Source organism: Sabethes cyaneus, chromosome 3 (assembly GCF_943734655.1).
Source record: "Sabethes cyaneus chromosome 3, idSabCyanKW18_F2, whole genome shotgun sequence".
NCBI lineage: Eukaryota > Metazoa > Arthropoda > Insecta > Diptera > Culicidae > Sabethes > Sabethes cyaneus.
This window is the reverse complement of record NC_071355.1, coordinates 223715231-223735548: the sequence shown is the minus strand read 5'-3', so window position 1 is coordinate 223735548 and position 20318 is coordinate 223715231.

Here is a 20318-nt window from a genome sequence, read left to right as displayed (position 1 = left end):
GATTAACCCCCCTAAAAGTAAGATAGAAAATTTATTTTTCAAGCAGTAAGAGATAGAACAAAACAATGTTCTACCAAATTTTTGAGAAGATTATTATAAAGAACTTTGCCAAAGAAAGTGACCTTCTAGCTATTATAGTTGTGGAGATAAGAAACAACTTTTGTGAAAACTCCACGATAATCAACTTGTTGAACACAGTTCATTTCACAGTGTTTAACACACTTGACATGTTTGAAAATGATTTTCAAACTAAGTTTTTGATAAATCAAAAGCGTGACAAAATCGGGTAAAAAACGTGATAAAATCGGAGGTGACAAAATCAGGCCAAAAACGTGACAAAATTGGGGGTGACAAAATCGGGGAGTGACATAATCGGGTTACCACTGTATCACAAATCATTTTTGTCTATCCAGCTTTCCACGAGCGATAATGGCGGATATTGAGCACAAGTGGGCACAATCTTTTGACATTCATTGGAGAAGCGTAGAGTTCGCCTTGACGGAGTTACTATAGATACATTCATGATTGTTTGTTGTTCGAGTGTAAAAATGTAAACATTGTTTAATTTTGCAGATCAGCTGAAGTGGAACATAACTAAACGGATTCAAACTTTTATAGTGGTTTGCGGCCATAATTTGCTGAAGGCACTGGCTCAGAATACTTTTTCACAATCGTGCGAATTAAACATTCGAAACATTACACATTAACGCAAACATTAACTTCATGTTGGTCGAGCCGTTGTCAACTTTGCTCTCGAACAGCGTCTCGACTTGATAAGAAACTTTCCGTTGCGTATTCGGACATTCTCCCTGAAATTTGCGAAAACTGGAAAGCCACAATCCATAAAACTTGTAGTCCGTTCAATCATGTTTCTTGTTAGCTGATCTGCAAAATTGGACAATGTTTACATTTTTACATTCGAACAACAAACAATCATGAATGTATCCATAGTAACTCCGTCAGGGCGAACTCGACGCTCCTCCAATGAATGTCAAAAGATTGTGCCCACTTGTGCTCAATATCCACCATTATTGCTCGTGGACAGCTGGATTGCCTAACGCCTAACTGTTCGTGACCAGATTCACTCGTGATTCTTATGCTTGCAGCACTCTTCGCTTTCCATTTGTATATCGACAAAAAAAGTTCGCTTGATTTTATTCATGTTTTATAAAGGTTCTATTACGGTATCCATCATTACCTCTGGTTTTATTATGGTACTACGCAATGCCAGGAGCCGAAAAATACTTACAGTTAATTACAAAACCAAAATAAAACTGTTGACGAAGCAAATTTATTGTGGTTGCTTGTATTACCTCGATAAAACTAGTTGGTTGCGCCACATCTTTTATAAAATTGCTTTCTACGATAAGGTGTAGCAATACAATGGCGTACTAATATATACAAAATTGATCTTATTGTGGTTGCATGTTAAATCCCAAAAAATCTCTTAGTTTTATAGCCCAAGTAACAATTCTAAAGCCACCCGGGTTTACTTGAATTTTATAAAGGTTTTATTGCGGTATTGATCATTACCTCTGGTTTTATCATGGTATTACGTGATACAAAAGTAGTCGAGTCAAAAAAATTTATAGCTAGCTATAAAACCATAATAAAACTGTTAATGAAGCAAATTTATTGTGGTTGCTCATATTACCATGATAAAACTAGTTGGCTGCACCACGTCTCTTATAAACTTACCATAAGTGTGGAGTAACAATAGAAAATGGTGCACAAATCATAATTGATCTTATCATGGTTGCTCGTCAAATCACAATAAATCTATTAGTTTTACAGAGTTTTTAAAACGGTAACACCCTGACCAAACAGATTTATTTGCTGTTACTATGAATAATACTAAAGTTCAACACCAAAATCATGTCTAAAATTAAATTAAAAAGAAAACTTTTCAATAAAATTCTACTATATCTACTATACTTCAACCAAAATCATTTTTTTCATGCGAGGTCATATCGCCATATTCTAGTGTTTTGCAAAAAGAAAGTTATTATCAATCGGGGTTTCTGTCATAGGAAGCAACTAAAATGATTTTCAGAATATATTTATTTGGTTAAAAAAACAGTTTTCAAAAATTGCAAAATTGCAATGGCCCGTTGATTTTATCTACCTATCATATCATTAAGCACGATAAAATTTAATGCGCATAAAGGGTGTTTTACATCAAATTGCACCACGGAAGAAACGCTGAAAAAAATTTACCTAATTGCCCGATCTTTTTCAAACTTTCAGACAATAAAATATAGCCCATTAGTAAGCTTTTGGCATATTTATGGCGCACCTTGCGCTTCACTCCACTCATAAGGTTCTGTACACCATCTCACAGTGGGGCGACTCCATACAAATGCTGGCCAAGCAAAAAAATCTTTTTAAATCAAGCATAATATGTGGTTCTTAAGTAATTTTGGGATGCTGAGCCCGAATTTCAAGTTAATTTTGCATTAGAATGTATAAATTTTGTGTTAGGAAGAGTTTTCAACTATTTTTTAAGTATTTTTGAAGTATAAAGTCTACCTCAAACCTCCGTAGGGGTAAGAGGTGGGCCCATCATCATCATCATCATCATAATAACGTATAAGAAATGAGGGTCATTTAGAAAACTATTGCAGATGGATTTTTATAGGATAAAACATTATATAAAACAATACAAAGCAAGTACGAGCTTTAATAATCAACACAAAATCCATATAAGTTAATATTAATCAAAAATCAAAGCTTTTCCCCTTATTAGTTTACTTAATCTTCTTTATCTCCATCTTCTTTTTCTTCTTTTTCTTCTTCTTCTTCTTCTTCTTCTTCTTCTTCTTCTTCTTCTTCTTCTCCTTCTGCAGAATCACTCGTTTCACATTTCGTCTTCAATAGTAATATAGCGTTCTCAGAAAGATTTTTCTAATTACACCTTTCCGTTTTGAAGAAGCTATAAGCTTTATCCGGAGAAATAAGGAAACGAATAATTCTATCACGATTTGTATTTTCACACGCATTTTTGTATGTAAAATATTGTCTTGTATTTTTAACACTATTTTTAGCATAAGGCAATAACCTTATTTTCGTGAGGGTCAATACCGGTGTAGTGGCTAGCATTCACGCCTCTCACACCGAGGACCGTGGTTTAATTCCCAACCCCGCAGAAGTCACGAATGACCCGAGTTGTTAAAGTGATTATAATTAAACAAAAAAAAACTTATTTTTGTGCTCCTTCTGTCATTCGTCCTACAAGCAATATAGTTGTCTAGATTCATTTATGACCGCAAATTGAAATTCTTTGCATTGCAGTGGACGTATTATATGAGGACTATACCCTGACATAAAGGTTTTTGGTATACAAACAATAAGTTTCGAATTTTTCTGAAATAATGTGTTCAAGAACTTGCTATAAGAAAATTTCTCAACCTTTTAATTAATTTCATATCTATACCCGTGATTTCAGAACTAATACCAGGATTGGCATAAGATCTTCGAGCTGTATTTCCGTCATTACTATCGCTGTATCCTCCAGATTTCCTCCAACCTCTAAAATCTAGTCAATATGCAATATGAACCATACATTCGAAGCAGCTTATCCTACCATGTAAAGGAAATGTCCCATAATTAAGATATCCTACGTTTACTTTGAGTGTTTGCATTTTGTCTATATTGTTGAATTCTGATATAGTAGCCTTACAAGCGTAACATCTGTGCTCTGCGCTACTCTGCGCTAAATGAGACTATATCCATTTGAAAGCTTATATTTTACGCTAACTTTTATCGGTAGTGTCAATAGTGGCGAACCTTGGCTTCAAAACTTTTAAGCGTGTTTTACGCGAAAATATGGCACTTTTTTTAATGAAAATTAAATTTGTGGCATACTATGATAAAATTACTGCATACTCAATTAATGGGATTTATTCAGCACTATTTTTTGAAGAACTTTTCCTTAGACACCGTTGAAATCCGAGCTACCATTAGACCTCTAGCATGTTTTAAAATATTGGGTTATTTTTCAAAAAAACGCTAAAACATGCTGAGATAGCATACTTTCAAGATTCATAGAAAATTCAAATTTTGTCATATTAATCAAAAATTTTGGATTTGAACACTTCAATAGTATAGAATTACAGGAAAAATGCAACGGAGAGTCGAAATGAACTTTCATTTTTTGGCTGCTGGCCAGCGATTCCCCACTGTGCATCTGGCCGCAGCTTCATCTGTACGGAAACCCACTTTTCTTCATGTCTTCCTCAGATTTGACCTCCTTGGGATGCTTCCGTAGTGCCTACTTCATAATAACCCAGTATTTTTCGATGGGCCTTAGTTCCGATGCGGTGGGGGGTTCATGTCCTTGGGTATGAAAGTAACCCCGTTTGCTTCGTACTACTCCAGGGCATCCTTTGAATATTGGCACAACGCTAGATCCGACCAGCAGATCGTAGGGCCCTCGTGTTGCTTCAACAGAGGAAGCAGACGCTTCTGTAGATGCTCCTTGAGGTAGATCTGCCCGTTTACAGTCTCGGTAGTCACGAACGGTGCACTCCGTTTACCACATAAGCAGATCGCTTGCTAAATCATGTATTTCTTGGCAAATTTTGAAATTTTTTGCTTCCTTCGAATATTTGATTATGGTCCCTATAAACCAAATCGATCGAAATGATCTAACAGTAAAAATTTAACTCTTCTCACGTTTCAAATTAACAACGCAGGATAGCTGATTTAGCTTCCCAGCTTTTAATATGTATATAAAAGTTAAAAATCAGCACTACGTACAGATATACATGCTAAATTGCTAATAAATCGCATTTGAAGCGCAAAATAAACATATCCGTGGTATTTTGGAGGCGATATACGTGATGAGGAATAAACATACGCATTTCATCGATATAAGTAATTATATACGGCAATATCCGATTAAACCCGACCCGCTCCGTACTGCTATATGATTCTGTGCTGAATATCGTAAGTATGTCAGCTATTATCATTATATACGACTGAAAATCAACTTGGGCGGACTTTATTAAGCTTTAGTTACGGTTCCGAGTTTGTTAAGAGTTATTTACGATAATTTTCGGTTATTGATGTACGATTTGGTGCTAGCTGGGTTTATTCTTTATAGCGATGTAGAACAAATCTAAAAGCTTTAATAAATTATTGCTATCAAGCAGTGATAAACATAAACGGTTTTATTGCTGTTTACATCAGAGCGCAATTGGCTGCCTGAGCTTATAACCTTACTTTTAAAGAGATTATAAAAACCTTCTGGAGAGTGGGTTACTTGGTAGTATAATGGTTTTATAGCTGCTTTATTGGCAGTTTTACCAACATGGCATAAGAAAAAAAAACATTTGAAGAGAATAATAAAACTTAAACTGTTGCTAGGACATTTGTGATACTTCTGTAGAAACAGGCGAACTGCTAACTGCAAACACTAAATATGGCAGTGAATTTTAATTGATTCAACCATATTTTATTTTTTCTTTAAGTTAAGAACTCTTCTCGTTTACAAACATGCTTTACAACAGATTTTTATAATAATTGAAATTTGGAGCATATTAGATGAAAAATTAGTCAACATTTGGATTGAGATTAAAATTCACTCATGGCTCACACTCAGTTCATACTAAGCTAGAAATTGTTCACTGCATTTTACTCGAACCATTACGTTCTGCATCGGACATACATATTTGCGACACCTTTTGAGAGCAAAACACTGTTTTTGTCTGGTCTGGTGGCAAAACCTCACGTTAATCATTCAAAGCCGCGCGTCGTCGTCGTCGTCGTCGTCCAGGCGGCAAAACTAAAACAACACACTCGTAAAAGTGTTTCTCCATGTTCTCCATTCTTCAGTTCAGTTGAAGAATCCAGAATAAGAAGTCGGAGCCGCCCGGGAGAAGCAGATACACAAACGAGCATTTTCGAACACTCCTTTCGGGATACTTCAACCGTTTCAATGAGCTGCTACCGTGCTGGTGAGTTTTTAACCGCTAGACTTAAGAAGGAGGTGAAATTCGGAATTCAAGCAAAATTTTTAGACCAATTCAATATTTGGACAAAGGAAACAGCTTAGAGTAAAATACCAGGAATAAGGTTAGTCAAGGTGTAATTTACAGTTCAATAAAAATCTACACAAAAAGTAGGAGTGGGGTATTATATAAGGAAAACCTGTTTAGCCATAAGGATCTCACGAATTTCAAAGTAATAGTACATTACCATTTGCCTGATCAAAAACCTACTAAAAATACTTGATTTTGTAAACTCAGGAACGAATCCTCGCGCTGATGGCCTACAGCACAGCTACTGGCTATATGTAGCAGCAGATTTTCTAATACATTGTATTCTAAATGAATTAAAACCTTCACGTTCCAGTGTTCAACTCAACCAGCGCTGCTGCTTCACTTCCTAATTAGTGAAAATTGTTCGAACCTTCCAGCGGAATAAATCCAACTCCGATTAAGTGCATTCCGCCATAAACGCCTTTCAGGGGAATTTATTTCGCGTACTTTCAAACGTTCCGACAGCAGCAGCAGCAGCGTAAACGAACGAAGCGTGGCAGAATGGTGTGACTGTTTGCATAGCCAAGCAGAGCTGCCAACCATCCATTCCTGGTCGTAAATGTGCCGGCCCAGTGTTCAATCCAGTTACGCTGCTGCAGTAACTAAGTGCAATTTAGTGTCTTCCTTTGCCACGGTTGCACGTCACCGTCCGACCTTTGTACGCTCATTATAGCACTCGACAGAAGTCGCGCAATAATTTTCCGCGGTGAAACCGCGCCTTCTTTTCCGTGCTCATCCGGCGGATTAAAACTGCGTGAACTTGGGACATAAATTTGGATAAAGTGTGTTTTTGCGGCTTCTTTTTGGGACCCAGCCCAGGCAGACGACGGTGGCGGATACAGAACGACACTCATGATGGATAATTGGATTATCCACGATTACAAGACGATCATCACATTCGTTCTGAAGAAAGCTTTGAACAAGCGCGCCTTCACTCCATCACGTTTTTGCGGGACCGTAAATCCGGTGATACACAAGTGAGGTGCAAATCATTTTATCCGCTGGAAAATGCCCTTGTTCTCGCAATGTACCGCTTGAACGATTTTTCTTGTAGATGTCAGCGGCGGCTAAGCAAGCAGGAAAAGGCGTTTGCCGATTAAGCGCACGTGCGGTTTTTGTGCTAAGCGGTTGAAAAAGGACTATACTATGCTGTAGTAACTAAAGCAAAGAGAATTTAAATGATTTGAAATGATTTTTCCGATTGAGATAGTTAAAATATCTAATAAACAAAAATTGTCGTGAACGGTCAGTTGGCATGAGTTTTGATGACTGGCCTTTTCGATAATAACGATTACCACACACAACCCATGTGCAGGGCTGCAGCATGTCCTGCACTTAGTGCACCGACTTTGCTTATTTAACTGTAACACCTCGGTCAGGCAAAATTCGAAAATGTTATGTATGGGGCAGCTATAGCGCTACTTATTATCCATAAGTTTGCTAAACTAAGTATCTATCTATCGGAAGTAATTATGGCACTCTCCCCTCAAGGCTCTCATTTAGGACCTCTTCTTTTTATTTTGTATGTAAACTATGTACTAGAGTGTCCCAAAATACCACTATGTCAGAAAACCCGGGGGCTCACCCCTCAAATGATAGCTTAGGGTGTCACAACAAAACTTTTATGTGGCGTCAACGTTGGTTGACGCGATTTAGGGGTCGCACATTTGAGTTTTATGAAAAAATTGCATTTTTCAGGAGTAAATTCAAAAAAAATATTTTTAGAAATGTTAAAGTAGGTGAAACAATGTACTTAACTATTTTTTCACAATCATTGAGATCTAATACACTCATAAAAAGTTATGGGGGCTTGTCTGGAGTCATATTTGGTTACAGAAATTTATTGTATTCCGCAAAATTTTGATATTTTCAAAATTTTATCAAAATAAACGTCAAAACAGGGTATCGAACAGTGCCTCAGAGCAACGTAGTTATACTGTATGGATGGGAAATTTTATGACGAACAACTTTGTCGAAAATAGTATGGACGTATATTCAAATCTCGGTGAGATATTTACGATTTTATGAAGGCGGAACAGAACACATTTTTGTAATTTTCAAATTTTAGCAGTTTTTAGTGAAAGAGGTGAGTGACAAAACTTTACGATTTATTCTAAACGTCACCTACGTTTTTAATAACAGGAAATATGCACTTTCCACACAATTTGGCACCATTTAGGCTCAAGAATCACCTTTAAAAAGGGCGTATTTATTTTATTAGGTACTATGTCTGAAAAATCGTATCTCGGATACTAGGTTTGCTCCAAATTGATGTCTAAGCGTGAGTTGTAGAAAATTGATTTTTAAACATGAAAAATAAACACGATACTATGTATGTATGTAAACGATACGTAAACGATATTATATTTCCTTCATTCTCAAGGAACTTAAAGTGCTAATATGTGCCAACGACATGAAGATCTTTTCGTAAATAAGAAATGAAGAAGACATCAATGTATTCCAAAATGAAATACATATATTCTACATAGGGAGTGAAAAAAGATCAATCAGAACTTGACGTAAACAAATGCAACCTAATATCATTTAGCAGGAAAAGAATCACACGAAAAATCTAAATTAGATTAGGAAATCAAACCATAGAAAAATATAAAAATGTTTAGGATTTAGGGATCTTAGACTCCAAACTAACTTTCATCGACCATTATAACGAAATAATACACAAGGCAAATAACATGCTAGGTTTTAGAAACGCTTTAGTTGGTCATCTTTTTCGATCACTCGTGAAGAAAGAATAGAACCAGCTCAAAAACAATTTCTCTTATATACTCTTCGTAAATCATCATTTACGACATTTTTCCATCATACTGATATCATACGAAGCACATGGTTAGATCAGGTGAAGCGAGATCTGGCGAGAGTACACGGTGTTCAAGGAATTGGAGAGTAAACCGAGTAAATTAAAGAAACTTTGCAAATAGGGTATGTCTTAGCACGCCAAACCAACTAAGTAAGTAAGTAAGTAACTACAAAATATAAATATGGTACATGGATCAGGTACCGCCCAGTTAGCTTCGAGATACGACACTGATCTAATAAGCCAGTCGTCGTATATTCGAATCTCCGCTAGGCGGTGCTTGCTAGATAGAATCAGTAGGACCATTGCACTCTAACGTGTACTCTAACAGCCGGCTGCGAAATCTGTCGATAAAAAAGGGTCGAGTCTTAGAAAGACGTTTAAGCCCAAAGCTTTGCTTTGATGGTCCATGGAGCAGAAGAGTCACGCTGATGCAATTCTACAGCAATTTCTCAACTCACCCCTCCCAGACAACCAAAATAGACTCGCACAGAATCTCTGAGGTCCTCGCATAGGAATCTTGTGGAGGATTTCTGCATAAGATTCGTGCAGAATCCCTTGCTTATAGAATCTGGATTTTTGCATGGGAATCCAACAGACGGATCTCCGAGATACCTAAAACTCGGTCAAGGAATTGCCTTTTCTATCTCGGGGTGTTGGTAAGGGCTGTTCATTATCTTAAACTCGATTATTATAATTATTCGAGAAATTCATTCGATATTTTCACGGATTAAATTTCTTTAAAAACCTATTGCTCTTTACTCACATTAAATATATTTTGTGCTTTTCACAATTTTTCAATTTGAATAAGTTTTTAGCACTTTCTTTAGAATGAAAAAATGTTCTAATGCTTTTTTGGCAAACGTCTAGTGAAAGTTAATAAAAATGTAATAAACCTTTACTATTTTCTATTTTGAGAATTGCTTGACAATTGAAACAATTGTATAATTTGACAGAAAAATCAGGAAATATTTATTCGGCATTTCGATAGTTATGCAATGTAAACAACGAATAAAAAGGCTCCACATTCTGAATTACAGTTATTTACCAAGGAAATTATAATTCCCGCATGCCACACTCTCGGATCCCGTATATAATACATAAAATAAGTATAACGTAAGACGCGTGTGTGAGCCCCTTGCTGTGCGGTAAGATAATACCCCTCATTACAAGCAACTCCACGCGCTACGACACAGTGGGAGTTCGTCAAAATTTCGCCATACTGTGGCATACAATTGGTGGAATCCGGTGGTAGCAGCCGGAGAGAGTGAGAGGTCGAATGCATATGAATTAAATTAAAAACTTCTGACGATTACGTTGTGTGGTAACTGGCGACGAACGACGGCTGCCCTGCATAAGGCCCATTGCGCGGTGGTCCACGGTATCAAGGTTCTCCCCCGCCGCGTGTGACTCTATATCCGCAGCGTGAGCGATTGGAAATTAATTGATTTTATTCTTGTCTTTATTGATTCTGCGGCAGCCCTTTTTGTTTCTGGCAAAGTTCGAGCTCCCAATTGACTGGAAATGACAAATGGACTGTGCGGCAAAAGAGGAAGCGGTGATATTCATCAATTGTCCAGTGGACATTCGCGAATGTTTGGCTGACTCATTTCGACTGGAACAGCTGTGTGCATTGGCCGTCTTGGCTTTGACAGTAAAGGCAGGCCAGTAGCGTTGTCACAAGGACTGGGCGATTTCTCGCGGATTGGCATTTAGAGTGCTTCTCATTCTGGCGAATCACTTATATGTTGGCTTAGTCATCATGAACTAAAGTTCGAATTCAAGTTGGGCTTAGAAATAATTGCAAGAATGGCGTTTGTTAAAAAGTTTTGAATATATTCATAAACAAGTAACGAAAATAAATTGATTTTGCATATTATTTATTTAAGCAATACAACAATTTTTTTTTTTTGTATGCCAGAAGGGCATTGGGTTAAAAGGCCACTGCGACAGTCTTAATGATCGTCTTTTGTGGCAGGCCCCGATTGCTGTATACAACAATAAAAGGAATGATCCTTTTTTGGTTAAATTCAGATTTAGATTACTTGTTCTCAATAATTATAAGTTATAAAAAAGTAGATAAGCTTTTCTTATTGCATCCTATAATCTCACTCAACATTTTCATGGGAAACTAAATACTCATCAATATTGTTAAAAATTGACTAAAAATGACGAAGTTTAGCCCGAAAAGCTAAAAGTATTTCATTGAAACGATATCTAAGCAAATTAAATGGTTATCCCTACTCGAGTTAAGCTAATAATGACACTCCAGTCAACGAGTAGGTGAGTGGCATTACCAGGAATGCGCATTTTCGATAACAACTAGGGGTACTGATTCATATTTTCTAAGGTTCACTTTAATTGTAGGTACAATCCTTTCTTCCAATTAGCAAGATATTTCTCGTCGCTTAACCCGCATGGACTAAGGAATTTGTACCCACCGTACAGCCGATGCTGCGGGTGATTGTTCCGGCTGATTGCAGTTAATTTACGTATACATGAAAGTACTGTATATGCATTCACAATTACACTCGTACACTTGCTACTGTGTCTGTCAGAATTGCTTTAATTTTTTTCTGCTCTCTGGGCTGTACGCGTGATTAGATATAATTGGTGACATTATAATCACTACGTCCTGTACCTTCACGTCGCCCTGCACAACGGGGTGCAGCAGCATGCAGGTGTCGCCTGTGGCAAGTAAAACCCGTCACCACAACGAAAACAAACGGTAGCAGTGTAAATATTCAAATGAGAGAAATGCGACTGCAATGCTGCTGCTACTGCTACTACTACTGTGCATTGCTTGGAGCTGCAGTAATATCAAGAGAGTATACATTTGCGTGAAACAATCCATAATTACAAATTGCAGCAGTCCGAATTGCCTTGGGCAGGTGGCGTGTCCTTCCCAAGTGCGCATACGTCGACCGTGGCAATATCGTCGATCATGACTGTCTAATTAGAATGAATGTGATTCAGGTATTGCAGAAACAACAAAAACCATCAAAGTCTAGATTACCTTATACTTGATTGAGGTGCAATTTCAAGTCAATCGTTTTTCACGACAACTGTTTTTAGCAGATTGCTACCTACTTTAAAATTTGAACGTCGATATTTGCTTCGTGCATGCCTTGTCGCTCAAGTAAATGCTATGGTTATACACTCAAGCCGCTTTTTACGCGAAGGATACGTCCCGCGTAAATTCCGAAATTCGCGTAAAAAACCGCGTAAAATCCGAAATTCGCGTAAAAAAAACCGCGTAAATTCCTAAATTCGCGTAAAAAACCGCGTCAATTCCGAAATTCGCGTAATAATAGTCGCGTAAAAATTAAACCGTATAATCAACCTTCTTGGAGCCGAAATTCAGGTTAAAAAGCATAAAAATCCCAATTTTAGTACCTCGCTTCGCCTAGATTTCTCACCTCGGTGAATGGGAGAAGCCCCAACTCCTCTTACTTGCTTATGGTTATATCTCTGAAAACATTAGGTTTAAAAATAAACTCTTTCCAACAATGTTAAGGGAATTGCCCAAGCAATCTGAAAAATATTGTTTCTTAAAAAAGAACGATTTAAACTCAATAATTTCAACGCCATCTTGTTCCCGAAACACAACGTTTTGAAGCAAACAACAGTAACAAATACAATAACTTTCCTGGGTTTTATACGCCTAGGTTCAAGAAATTCGCAAAAGCTGTTAAAATACCTGAACTTCGAATGCTGTTAACTGCTAAGCATATTTTACTTTACCTCGATCTAAATACACAAAAGCGAACGCGAGTATGTATGTTCCGCTATAACTCAGGAACGCCTGGGCTGGTCTCCATCATACTTGGCATAGTAGTTGCTTGACATAAGGGAATGAGAAAGGAGGTCCACATACGGCAAAAATGGTTTTGTTTCTATTGTTTTCGGACCGATAAAAGATGCGAAAGTGAATGGAAGATATGGAGGAGATATCTAAGTGGTCTGAGAAAGGGATCCGCTATAGACCATGAATGACGTCAAAACACGGAAAAAAGACTTTGGTTTTCTTTTTGGTTTTCCGAAGAGAATCCGGAGAGAAAGTAAAAAAAATCATGAAAATTCTCGAAACAAAAATAAATGTGCAAGTTCCTGGAAAACAAAGAGAAGATAGCTGCTGACAAGAGGAGAGGTCCAAATATTCCCATATGTCCGGAACGCCACACTCGTTCTCCACCAAACCGTTCTTCTTCTTCTTCTACCAGCAGAGAGCCGGGATGGCTCTCACTGTATCAAGAGTTCCTCTACATTGTACTCGGTCCTGAGCTGCTTGTTGCCAATTCGTTGAGTGTCTCGACGCACGCAAGTCGGCTTCAACCTGGTCGAACCATCTAGCACAGTGATGGTCAAACTGCGACCCGTAAATTTTTTGATAGCACAGTGGTCACTCAGTTTAGTCGTAATGCCTCGTGTATGTTGTAGATCTGTATGTTTTCCGGTTTAAATTTTGATGTGATTCCTAGAAAATGGTTTTTGCTGCCGTTTATTTTACATTGCGTTAGGCGTATGAATGGCTGGATGTCATTGCGGTCCGCGACATTCATGGTACGATCTGATTTCGCCCGCACCATGCCTATGTTTGGGCACCGCTGATCTAGCACGTTGGACCCCTCTATTCGTGATGCCGGTGGAGTTCTTGAAGAGAACGGATTTTACTGTACAGTCGTTCGGCATACTCGCGTCGTGGCCGGCCCACTGTAGTCTCCCAACTTTCGACAAGTGTACGAATGGAATCTCTCATAGTGGAGCCTGCATCTCGTGGTTCATACGCCTACGCCACTCTTCGCTGTCCGTTTGTACTCCACCAAACTTGACATACGTGTTCCTTGGCATGAGCGGATAGTCATAGAATGGTTGACAAAAAGGGGGAGGTGTCGGTGCAAATAAGTAGAAGCGGCAGCGTTTCTCTTGCATTCAGGCCAATAACACTTACGCGGAAAGATAAGATGGAAAGATGTGAAGCGGAGGTCAAATGAGGTAAAAATGGAATTATTCTTGCATATGGAAATATCCGAAACAAAAACAGATATGCAAAGGGCTGGAAGAAAAAGCGGGCTGACCTATAACAAGAGGGGAGGTCCTAATCTATACCTATAAACATGGATGGATTCTATAAGGAACATGGATGTCGGTATGTTCCTTATAGAATCCAAAACTACTAAACCGATCGGCGTGAAAATTTGCATGTAGGGGTTTTTGGGGTCGGGGAAGGTTCATATGATAGTTAGAGACCCCTCCCCCCAAAGATACATAAAGAAGATCTGATTTACCGAAATTAAAGATACATTATCCATTGTTGAAAAAAAGTAGCGTACATTTGAAAACGGTCCGTAATCGGCTGTTCGGCGGAGCGTTGTACGGCCGTCATGTCAACTTTGCGAATGCATCTTTTGATTCTACCACCCAAGCAACAATGTGAGTTTTATTGTACTCTTATGGTGGTCTTCAAGACCAATTTTGGTCTTAAATACCATCATAAGAGTAGAACAAAACCTAAATTGTTACTTGGGCAATCAACTGTTTGCAATTCGTGGCTCTCCAGTTATTTTTGTACACCAAGGAACTCAAAATTCCGAAGAAATTTTCGATTGGGCACATTGAGATAGATTTTTCGGGTCGTGGTTTTTGGGTAAAAATGGGATCAAATGGGTATTCAGGAACGATTGTGGTTTTTTGGCGTAATGCGATGATGCTCTATCCGTCCAAAACACGTATTGTCCATCTGCATGATGTTTTTGTAGAAACGGGATCAAAATTTTCTTCAAACATTCGTCTGGTGCATCTTAATTGATATCCAAACTAGAGGGCTTGTTGTTGAAGAAACGAGAAAGAGAACGATGTCCTTCTGCGTACATAAGTTTGGCTGGTCTTCTACTACCTTGTCTGCGAATAGTTGTTGGGCATCTTAGGATATGGTAAACAGTCGAAGCCGCAACATATTTTCTTTTCAAATGTTGTACCGTATACTTTTTGCCGAGATTTTTGTTGCAGTTCATAGAAGTGTACAACGCGCTCCCGAAATGCTTCGTGTTTCGACGCCATTTTTAGCAAAACTGGGCAAGCATAGGCAAAACAAAAAATATTAACATAAAGAAGAGAGATAAAGCTAACACATACATACTCTCATTTCTCTCTGAATTAGTTTGTTGTTGAGCATAAGCCGCGAAAAAATTCCAAAATTTTAGTTGCCGTTAAAAACGATGTGATCAAGCTAATGACTATATTTTTATGAAAGTGCAATCAAAAAATGCTTAAGTTTTAATTCTTTTGCAAAAATAATTACCTAGAGGAGTGTCAGGTGCGAAATATTTTACTTTTTTTTCGTTTTTCATATTCAATACGATGCCCAAATGTTTTGTCAAATCAGATATTGCGGAGTTTCTACCTTTTTAGAGTCACGCGCGAAAATTATTAGCGTGACTATTTCCTGCGTGTCCCACACACGCTTGCAATTTAGCAATTTGAACCATCAGTTTTTCGTCATTGCCTCCCCAATGTACTCTTTCAAGCTTGACAATCATATTTTCAATGTATTTGGTAAGTACAGGATAATGAGTATTAAAATATAAATTTGCGTAGGATTCGTAAAATTGCTGCAAGGTACAATATAGTACAAAACTAAAAAAGGCACGTAAATTACTCACAGAAAATCATTTTGTCATCATCATATCTAAATATCTAGATATAGCTTGCAGTCAGTTAATTCAATTGACGAACTACAGTAACGGCATGAGAAGAACTGGTTTTTCTAAACTTTGGATTTGGATCGCGGCAAGCGACAAACCTGAATGGATTGTTTGCTCGGCTACATTTTCAAAACCAGCGTATCTGCAAACGTGAACAAATGTCACTTGCACTTTGCAGATACACCGATCAAACTAAACGGCCCTTTTCAGGGCTTCCTTATTTACAAAAGTCAATTTTAAAGTTTTCAGTTATATTCAGATATTTAAGGAGAAAACCTACCCAACTGAGTTCTCTGTGCGATCGTGTTGAGTACACAGTTGAAGATAATACCACGCTTGGTATTCACGGACTTTCGAAAACATTCGAACTCAAAATTGACGGGTTTTTAAAGTTATAACATCGAAAAAACGAAATTTGATTATTCTATTCATATTCAGTAGTCCAATTAATGTTATTATTATTTGAAAGCATCTTGCTTACATTTTTTAAATCTTTTATATCATTCAATCGATTACCATAAATAGCTCACATAGCAACAGCGAGAGTGGATTTGCTATTGATACTCTTTTGGTCTGCTTGTGAAAGTTACCTTGAAAGGAAAACTGATTTTCATTCATGCATTGTCGTAATAATTTAATTTACCTAACGAATAGAGTCTATTGGCCTCCCACATTAAATTTTGTCATTCCATTTTACGGAAACTATTTTAAGTAGGAACGGCGAAGGTCCGGATTCGGATCGTTTTGCAAATCGACATGCAAGGCAACCTATAAATAATTACCCTATAAAAGCTTCACTGAACGCTTATTTTCTTGAAATAAGTTTTATTTTCTCTCAATTAAAATAAAACCTTTAAATAGCTGCACCTGCAGTGCTGAAAGGAGTTGTTTTGGTTCGTTGACGCTATGGTCAAGATTTCAGCTCTACTTACGATGAATTTTGATATTATTTCAATTAGGTATTGACAAAGTTTTGTCATGCTGAGGTAGGCGCTTGAGTTTTATGACAGTTTAATGTAATTTTTATTTTTACGGCACCTGGCCGACCGATGTTCCTTTGTACAGTGCTCGTTAAAGAAGTCGTGTAATAAAAAGTCATATCATGTGACAGGTCGCTACATAATAAAACTCGTGCAAGCCTGGGCAAGCGAGGTACGACTGACAAGCTGCAGCACTGGTGGGTTTTATTTAAAGATCACTAAAATTATGCAAGGATGCAGTTGGCAATTCCTTCTTGGTAATACGAAATTCATCGGCTCTCAATTTGACTTTAATATGATTTTTAGATGAATCGAATTAAGTGTCGTAATTATAACTAAACCCACCCTATTTTAATTAACTTTGATAGGTTTTTATTTTGAAACAGTAAAGTCACGAGTTCTTCGTATAATGTTCGTATGTTTTGTTATACTCCCGCAACGATAAGAGATGCGTCAATACGATATAATGACAGACGCAATGGCAACTTGATTCAACCGGACGTCAAATGAATAAGAATTAAATAGCACTTCCCATATAGCTAGTTACGTGTATAGGTAAATCAGCAGGGTAATTTTCCATTATACCCGATAATCTTCTTGTAAGTGGCTGATGGAGCTATGAATTGCACCGGTTAAAAGCTGTATGCATACGATATGTTATTCGTTTTCATTCACGTTATAAGTATAAGCTTTGTTGTGGTGATTTTCCTACGACAAGTTTTAAAGTGTTGCGGAAGATAAGGAAACTCCCACTGTCTGCCGGACGTGTTTTAATGCGACTACTAAAAGCTCACCTTGCGCACGACGCAAAGTCTGCCGTGTTCGCTAACTGCGGGTAATTCTACCACAGCTGAGTAATATCAATTGAACTGAAAGGCATTCGTGAGCACAATGCCATGACTTGTACTATATGACGCGATATTTCCACAGTGCTGGAACTAATAACATGAACATTCCGCAAAGATCAGCTCAATTACAGTTATGTGAAATACACATTCTTCGTGTTGTTGGCGTGATTAATTCAGCGAAAATGTACGGGAATTGCGATTAGTACAAAACCATTTTAATAAAAAGCTAAAAGTCACACAGTACATGGTATGAATACAGGTAAATTAATGTCAAATTAACCATACAATTTAACATTTCAACTTAGATTTTAGAATCCAGCGTATTCCAAATTTGGCATTTTCTGGATACGTACAAATCACATCTGCTCGAAACTATTCATGAATAAATTTCTCGGAATAGTATGATATAGCTTAATGTTCCGTCCCTCTCTCCGTCTCTGTGTTTGCGCAAATTTACCCTACTCATTTACCCAACAAAAAACCTGCTGAGAGCAAAAGATATTCCACTGAAAGAGAAACATAGCATGACCTTCACCCTACGATGCATTTGATGATGGCTGCTGCGTAAGACAGAGCCTTGCACTGGGAGTGCAAAATAAGCCAAAACCCGAAAACACATGTCCGTTCGAAAAGGTTCCTCACTTGCTGCCCGCTTATTTTTTCGTTTCATTATCCAACATCATTCCAAATGAATCTCGTTCACCGCTGCGTTCTTCCTGGAAGGGAAACCCATGCATCATAGCAATGATGGAAATGAAAGCTATAAAAAACACTTGTTTCAAGCTACCTAGCGTAGTGATATTGCCTTTCTGATCGTTGCTTTTGTGTTGTTGCTGCACAAATGATCACTTCTATCGGAATTGCAAGTTTGACTTTATATATAAATTCAACAGGTTTCTCTTCAGAGAAAAATAAATCTCGAATCCAAATGTGCTATTTATTATTTTTCCTAAACGTTTCTCATTCGAATTATTAGCATGCAAAATCACCTTCCTGATATGTGTAAATGCATGCAGCGATGAAGACCTGCAGCTGATTTCGCTTAAATGTTTCGGATTGGAAATGTGATTGGGAAGCCCCAAGATGGGTGTAGATCAGGCTGTATAGTGACGAGCAAAAAATACGTTTCTTGTTTATTTCGAACAGGAAATGTGCTTTTAGGAATCGTATATTCGGGTGTAAACGAGTCATCTTTAGCTGGGTCTCCGTAGAATCGAATACAGTGGATAATGCGAAGCAAACGTTTTCAAAATTTCCGATTCAAATTTGAATGCTTTTAACTGCGAACAGCATAATTATCGTATCCGTATAGAAAGCCGTGCACATGCAATAATTGAAGGTCTTCTTCTTCTTACAACCATGAAAAGCACTCAGAATTTTGATAGCTCTAAATATAGAACACTTTTACAAAATTACCCTAACTGAGCAGCGTAGAATTGGTTAACCATATTTGTTAGATAAATCTCACTCTTATTGACAAAATTGTAGTACATTTTTCAATTAAATTTTCAATAAATATTAATTGAACAATTTGCAGCAAAAAAGCCGAAGAAATAATCTATCGTTGTTGGCTCTAAAGGTGACCTGCACCGCAGCAGCGCCGGTGCGACACCCCGAACTCGGCGACTCGGCCGAACCAATTTTACGCAAACACGTCATAAATCATACCGGGAAATATGCAACAAAATTGGCACACCGCCCACGGTGCCGATGACAATCGGAACTCCCATAAAACATTTTTCCTATCTATTGGTCGGTCGGTCGGACAAGACTTTATACTTTTTTTTCGCCACGACACGCGCTGCTTGTTCTTTCGCCGGGGCGAGGGTGATATCTATAAATGCAAATCAATGGAACAGGGCGGCACGGGACAGGAAAAAACTCTACAACACTCTACTTTAGCTTATCTTCGCCTCAGATCTGCGCGTTCGGCAAAGCCAAAGCGCTGAATGATCACGATACGATTAGTACTTTTGCGCGCCAAAGTTCCAGGTAAGTATACGGCTACAGCTAAACACATAGTCTGATCTCTTGAGGCATATTGCATGTAAGGGCGACGAACTCGGGATCCATTTTTGCTGCATGGTCGCACACTGGGCTGCAGCACGAGTTCATATTTTAAGTTTGCAATCCTTGCTATAGGAAACAATCCCTACTGTTAAAAGACTTTTAATTCTGTCAACATTATAGACACCAGTGCAGATATTTCGGAGTGTGCCGAACCCCAAGGATATTGGCAGTTGCCGTAATTCTGATACCGTTGCAACAAATTGCGACCAATGTCGTTGCGATTGTATAAATTGGTAATTCTGTGGCTTAAAACGGGCTGCTGCACACCTTTCGAGGAGTGTCTACAAGCGCAATCATTCTTACGTGCATACATATATGTACGCCCTTTCGATTACGTGTAGATGTAGGTAACAAGCTTGCTGGCAGCCTTATTTGCTGTTCCGATGTGTAATGCTGAGAAACGCCGTACGTACGAGGGAGCAAATTGCAACAATTTCAATTCAATCGAATCCAATCAGCTGCTAGCCAGGGCCAGTTAGTTGAAGTTTTATAAAATTCCTGAAACGGGAATACTGACTAATGCTTCAAACTTTCAAACTAGTAGGTATACGGCAAAGGAAATCGGTTCGTTTCTATTGTGTTGTCGTTTATCGCGCTTAGAGAAACTGCGTAGAAAGTTACTACCTAATTGAGATTACTATTAAAAAGTGAAATGTAAAACAATTAACGTTCGCTGGATCGCTTGCAAAGAATGAGGCTAATCTAACGGGCATGCAATCATATGTTCGATTCCGAAACAAAGGAATGGTCGATTTTTGTTATGCACCGGCGCAATTGCCAACATGATAGGAAAATCTATATTATGTGCAATTATTGCAAGTATGCATTGCTGTATGTTAAAAATAGTTTAAATTTTAGTT